The sequence below is a fragment of the Artibeus jamaicensis genome, unplaced genomic scaffold, assembly GCF_021234435.1.
Source record: "Artibeus jamaicensis isolate MK-2021 breed Jamaican fruit bat unplaced genomic scaffold, CSHL_Jam_final contig_511, whole genome shotgun sequence".
In the NCBI taxonomy this organism is placed as follows: domain Eukaryota; kingdom Metazoa; phylum Chordata; class Mammalia; order Chiroptera; family Phyllostomidae; genus Artibeus; species Artibeus jamaicensis.
The window spans coordinates 5420216-5426658 of NW_026521866.1; the positions used below are offsets into that span (position 1 = coordinate 5420216).

The following is a 6443-nucleotide window of genomic DNA, read 5'->3' on the forward strand; positions in this document are numbered from 1 at the left end:
GAGAAATGCTGTAATCCCCTGGCATGTGAAGCTTCAACTGACTGGCTAGCAAAAAGGCTTATGCTTCTCAGTTTATTAAACTTAATGTCTATTTCCCTTTGCACTCTCACTGTTTGTTTAATTGTCTTTATTGAGCACTAGACTTTAAGCTAGTCAAAAGAGGAGGAGAAGTATCCCTGTTTGCTTATTTATTCAACCAATCTTCATTGAGTGTCTACCATGACCCAGGTATGATGTTAGGTGTTGAATGTAACTACCTGTGTTATTAAAAAATGTGCCTTCATTTTGTAGTTCTGGTTTGGAACAGCTGCATGTAATCAATATCTGTGGATTAAACTGACTTAGATCTACTTCTGATGTTTTCATTTAAAAAGACAGTTTCATATGTATGGTTTAATTTGTGAATTGCAACAAAAGCCAAGACTGGCAAATATTTTGCCAAATCACAGTGTCTAGTATACCCATCAGAAAATGTACCTCAAAGATGCCCAGTGTGGGGACTTCCGCCAAGATGGAGGTGTAAGGTGGATGTGCCTGCCTCCTCACACAACCAAGTTTAGGGACAACTAAATATTAGCATCAGAAAACACAACCAGAACACGGAAAACTGAACTTTTCGGAAGTCCGCTAACAACAAATTCTTCGGCCCGACCGGTAAGGGGCGAAACCGGCGTCCGGTGAGGAGTTACAAAGGAGTCGACCTGGGCGCGGAATCCAGATGCGTGAATCCAGTCGCACGGGTTCCAAACCCAGGATTGGACCTAGTGAGCAACCGAGCGGCCCACCGGGTGAGCGACTACGGAGGAGTCAGTGGGGAGGCGGTGGCAGCTAGTTGACTGAGGTTGCACGGTTGCACGCGGGTGAGGGAGTGAGCGCTTGGACCGGCGGCGGCGGCAGCGCCATTTCCCCGCTCTGACCACGCCCCCACATACAACGTCACAACCCAGCGACCTGGGAATCCAAGGTGCCGCTCCTCCCACTTAAAGGGCCAGAACAGACCAAAAATGTCGCAGGAAGACCTCAAAGCCCCACAGATAAATCTAAGTGACGAAGAAATAGCAAATCTCTCAGACGCACAGTTTAAAACACTGGTCATCAGCTTCCTCACAGATCTGGTGGACTATAGCCACAAATTAGAGAAACATATGAAGGCTAAATTAAGGGAAATGAATGGAATTCCACAGGAAAACCATAGAGATGAAAAAAAAAAACTGGGACTCAAATCAATGGAGTGGACCAGAAGGAAGAAGAAAAAAATCATCAAACAGAAAGGAATGAAGAAATAAGAATTCAGAAAAATGAGGAGAAGCTTAGGAACCTCCAGGACATCTATAAACGCTCCAATATCCGAATTATAGGGGTACCAGAAGGGGGAAAGACACAGCCACCAGTGGAAAAATTATTTGAACAAATAATAAAAGAAAATTTCCCCAATCTGGCAAAGGAAATAGACTTCCAAGAAATCCAAGAAGCCCAGAGAGTACCAAAAAAGTTGGACTCAAGAAGAAACACACCAAAGCATATCATAATTACATTAGCCAAAATTAAAATGAAGGAAAGAATCCTAGAAGCAGCAAGAGCTAAGGGGACAATCACCTACAAAGGAGTCCCCATCAGGCTGTCAGCAGATTTCTCAAAAGAGACCTTACAGGCAAGAAGGGGCTGGAAAGAGGTATTCCAAGTCATGAAATCCAAAGACCTACAACCAACATTGCTCTACCCAGCAAAACTTTCATTTAGAATGGAAGGACAGATAAAGTGCTTCTCAGATAAGACCAAATTCAAGGAGTTCATCATCACCAAGCCCTTATTATATGAAATGTTAAAGGGACTTATCTAAGGAAAAGAAGTTAAAGAAACATGAACAGTGAAAGGACAACAAACTCACAGTTATTAACAACCACACCTAAAACGAAAGCAAACTAAAAGGACAGCTAGATCAGGAGTGGAAATATAGAAATGAAGATCTCAAGGAGGGTTAGCAACAGGGGAGTGGGAGGAGGAGACAGGGGGAGAAGGTACAGAAAACAAGTAGCATAGACAGTAGATAGAAAATAGATGGGGGGGGCAAGAATAGTATGGGAAATATAGAACCTAAAGGACTTGAGACACATGGACATAAACTAAAGGGGGGTAATGGTGGGGTTGGGGGGGAAGGGTGGAGGGGAATGAAGGGGGAATAGAACAACTGTAACAGCATAATTAATTCCAAAAAAATAAATAAATTTATTTAAAAAAAAAGATGCCCAGTGTGGTATCTCTTTTTATTTCAATACACATGCATATGTACACATACACACTTCTGCCTAAAGTTGCTATCTATGGGATTTATAAAGGGACAAGAGGCTAAGATGTCATACAAGGGCCTCAGGAGTAAGAGTGGTAGGGAAGAGCAGAAGTTGGCCCAGATTTCCATCAATGTTTCTTGTGTGTGGGAGTACATTTCAGTTTTATTTCTACTTTCCCTCACTCTCATTATCAGTACCTATAGTGCTTTGGTCTCTAGAGTGACCAGAACCTTAGTTGTATTCTCTGGACAACTCACCGTATTCTTAAAGTTTACATTTTTAATTCAACTCATTTGTAGTTATTAATGCCTATAGGATGATCTCCTTCTAAATTTAACAATAAGTTAAATTACATTTCACCCTTGTTTAAAAATTAAAGGCGCAGGTTAGCACAACATAAAATCCATTTCCCAGTTGATAAGTTAAATAGCTAATCTCCAGTAAATGCAAATGGGCAGCATATAACACCAGTAGAATAGTACCTAAGAAAATCTGTGTGGACTGCCAAGACTTTGTCTACCCACCAGCATAGGCCTCTTGCCTTCACTGCTCTTCTGCCTTCACTAGTCTATTCCACCTCCAGCTCACCATGGATGATACTGCTTCACTCATGGTTGACAATGGCTGTGGCATGTGCAAGGCCAGCGTCACAGGTTATGATGCCCCAGGGTCATCTTCCTTTCTATTGTGGGGTACCATTGGCACCAGGACATGATTGTGGGCATGAACCAGAAAGACTCTTAAATGGAGAATAAGGCCCAGAGCAAGAGAGGCATCCTGACCCTGAAGTACCCCATCAAACACAGCATTGTCACCAACTGGGATGACATGGAGAAGATCTGGCATCACATCTTTTACAATGAACTGTGTGTGGCCCTCAAAGAAAACCCCATCCTGCTTATTGACAGACCCTGCACCTCAAGGCCAACCATGAGAAGATGACCCAGATCATGTTCAAGACCTTGAACATCCTACCCAGGTATGTGGTCATAGACCAGTCAGGCTATGCTGTTCCTGTACACCTCTAGCTGCACCATTGGCATTGCAATGGACTCTGGTGATGGGGTGACACACACTGTGCCCCTCTATAAGGAATATGTCCTCTCCATGCCATTCTACATCTAGTCTTGGGTGGCAGGGACCTGACAGACTAATTCATAAAGATCTTCATAGAGAGTGGCTACAGCTTATCACTATAGCCAAGTGGGAAATAGTGCATAACATCAAGGAGAAGCTGTGCTATGTTTCCCTGGACATCAAGCAGGAGATGGCCACTTCTCCCTGGAGAAGAGCTACAAGCTGCCTGATGGGCAGGTAATCACCATCATCAATAGTGGTTTCATTCTGAGGCCCTCTTCCAATCTTCCTTCCTGAGGTCCTCTCTCAGCCTTCCTTCCTTCCTTCCTTCCTTCCTTCCTTCCTTCCTTCCTTCCTTCCTTCCTTCCTTCCAGCCTTCTGAGGCCCACAGGAATCCTGTGGCATCCATGAAACTATCTTCAATTCCATCATGAAGTGTAATGTTGACACCTGTCAGGACCTCTATGCCAACACAATGCTGTTTGGTGGGACAACCATGTAGCTGCTACCCACTCATTGCCAACAGGATGTAGAAGGAGATCTTGGCCCTTGCTCCCAGCACAATGAAGATCAAGATCATTGTGCCCCCTGAGTGCAAGTACTCTGTGTGCATCGGTGGCTACATCCTGGCCTCCTTGTTCACCTTCCAGCAGATGCGAATCAGCAAACAGGAGTACTATGGGTCTGGCCCCTCCACCCTCCACTGCATACGCTTGCTTCTAGGTAGGCTGTTACTTAGTTAGTTACACCCTTTCTTGCAAAACCTAACTTGCACAGAAAACAAGAGGAGATTGGCATAACTTTATTTCACTGTTTGTTTTCTTTTAATTTTTCTTTGCACTTGACTCCGGATTTAAAAACTAGAATGGTGAAGGTAACAGCAGTCTGTTGGAGTGAGTATCCCCAGAGTTCTACAATGTAGCTGAGGACTTTGATTGTACATTGTTCATTTTTTTAGTCATTCCAAATATCATGAGATGTACTGTTATAGGAAGTCCCTTGCTGCCCAAAAGCTATCCATATCTCCTTGAGAAGGGCCAGTCCTCACCTGAATTCACACAGGAGAAGGGTGATAGCCTTGTTTTTATGTAAATAATGTAATCTAAAATTTTAAATCTTTGCCTTAATACTCATTCTTTTTGTTTTATTTTGAATGGTCAGCTATCATGTCCCCTCTTTGTCCCCAGCTTGAGATGTATCAAGGCTTTTGGTTCCCTTGGGAGTGTGTCCAGGCATGGAGGCAACCAGGCAGCCAGGGCTTACCAGTACACTGGCTTGAGACAAGTTCAATAAAGTGCACACCAAAAGAAAAAAAAATTGTGTGGAGTAATGGAGGGCCGAAAAGGCAAGATGTTTGGTGGTAGGTGCTTTAAATGAACCCATGAAGGAATTTTCTCCACTGTGATCTGCTACTCTTTCAACTAAAGCTGAAGAGGTTTATCAACCTAGGTGCCATATCCATGGAAGATATTTTATAAGCAATAGAGAGCAAATTGAATTTACATTCTAATACAGTGCATAGAAAGTCATAATGGAAAGAGGCAATTTACCAATGTTAGGCCTTGTGCATTAGTTATTAAGAATAAAAATAGCTGAAGGCAGGGTATTGTGTGATTCAGATGTAAGTGTTCTGTACTTCAAATACAGCACTTTGCTTATAAGGAGTCCATGAGCTCCAAGGCTTGATATGAGAGTAACCATATCATACCCCCATTGGTATGATGTGGGTATGAAACATCACAGACTAGCATAAATTATTCATCAATATCAGAGGAATCATGATTCTATATGATTACTTATAGACCAGAAGACAGTGAAGAATAAGTATAATGAAAGTAGGAACAAGCAACCATGCAGAGACTTTGTCAATCCCAGGTACTCCTGGCCAAGGGCATGAAACATAGGGAGGAGGCTTGAGAGGTTAATACCAGGCTTACATGGTGGTTATATCTCATGGACCCCGAAAAAGAAGATACTACTAAAAAGGGTTCTTGGGGGCTTAACTTGGCTTAAATTAAAAAAGAAAAGAAAAGAAAGAAAGCCTAGCAGCTGTTTTTAAACAGGAGCTTCTCAAACAAACTGCACTTCAGGGAGAAATCTACACTAAGCTGCCTGTTTCATGCATTGAATTGCTTTCCTGCACTGTGTATCTGCCATCAGAACCAGCCTTTATACAGAAGGTCCTGGAATCCTATTTCAACCAATACTACTGAGACTTCCCACCCAAACGGGGCTGCACAGTTATATCCCCGTTAGCATCTTCACTGACCAATCTGATTGGCTCCATTCTGACCAATCAGGACAGTGTCTTTTGCACTAATAAAACTGTAAGGATTTGTGTTCCCATCCTCATTTGATGAGGATGGACTAATCAGGTGCAGAGATGGTGACTTCCATCCATATGTTAGCTTCCTTCTGGCTCCGAGAGCACATTTTTCCCTTTCCATCAAAGACTGAAGACTGTATTTCGCAGCTAAGGCTGAACGCCAAAGCTGCCTTGCTGAAGTAAAGTGGAACAGACCAGACCAGAGAAGACTAGAGCACATGGATCAGACCAGAGTAGGGCAGAGCTACCCAGCCAAAGAAGGGCCTCACTCAGGGCTGCCTTACCCTAGGGCTGCTTCTTCACAGCCGTGCTGCATTATAATTGAGCTCTTCCACAACTGTGCTATTCTCATAATTGTTCTGTATCACAATTGAGTTGTTTTGCACTGAATAAATTTTTATTCTCCACTGCACCCCAAAATGGGGGTTTTTATTGGCATCGAATTGACCACAGTGACTGATGGTTGACAATCTACACATTGTTTCTAAGTTTTGTGCATGCAGATAATTTTTCTGCACTTATAATTACTTTTGCCTCCTGTAATGTTTCCTAAAAGAAAACTTGACAGGGTACATCCCATGTGCCAGGCACTCTTCGAAGTTCCTGTCATAGAGAAATTCATTTAATCATTTTAACAACCCTATGAGGTAGGTAAAATCATTGTCTTTATATTAGGGGTGAGGATATAGAGGCAGAGAGAAGTTAAGTAACTTGTCTGAATCACTTACCTGTTTAGTGGCAGATCTGGGATT

At 42.8% G+C, this 6443-nt stretch overlaps 1 pseudogene; it reads left to right on the forward strand.

The window, feature by feature from the left end:
• The first annotated feature begins 219 nt into the window (after positions 1–219).
• Positions 220–4108, forward strand: LOC119065223 (actin, cytoplasmic 1-like; annotated as a pseudogene).
• Positions 4109–6443: the final 2335 nt, after the last annotated feature.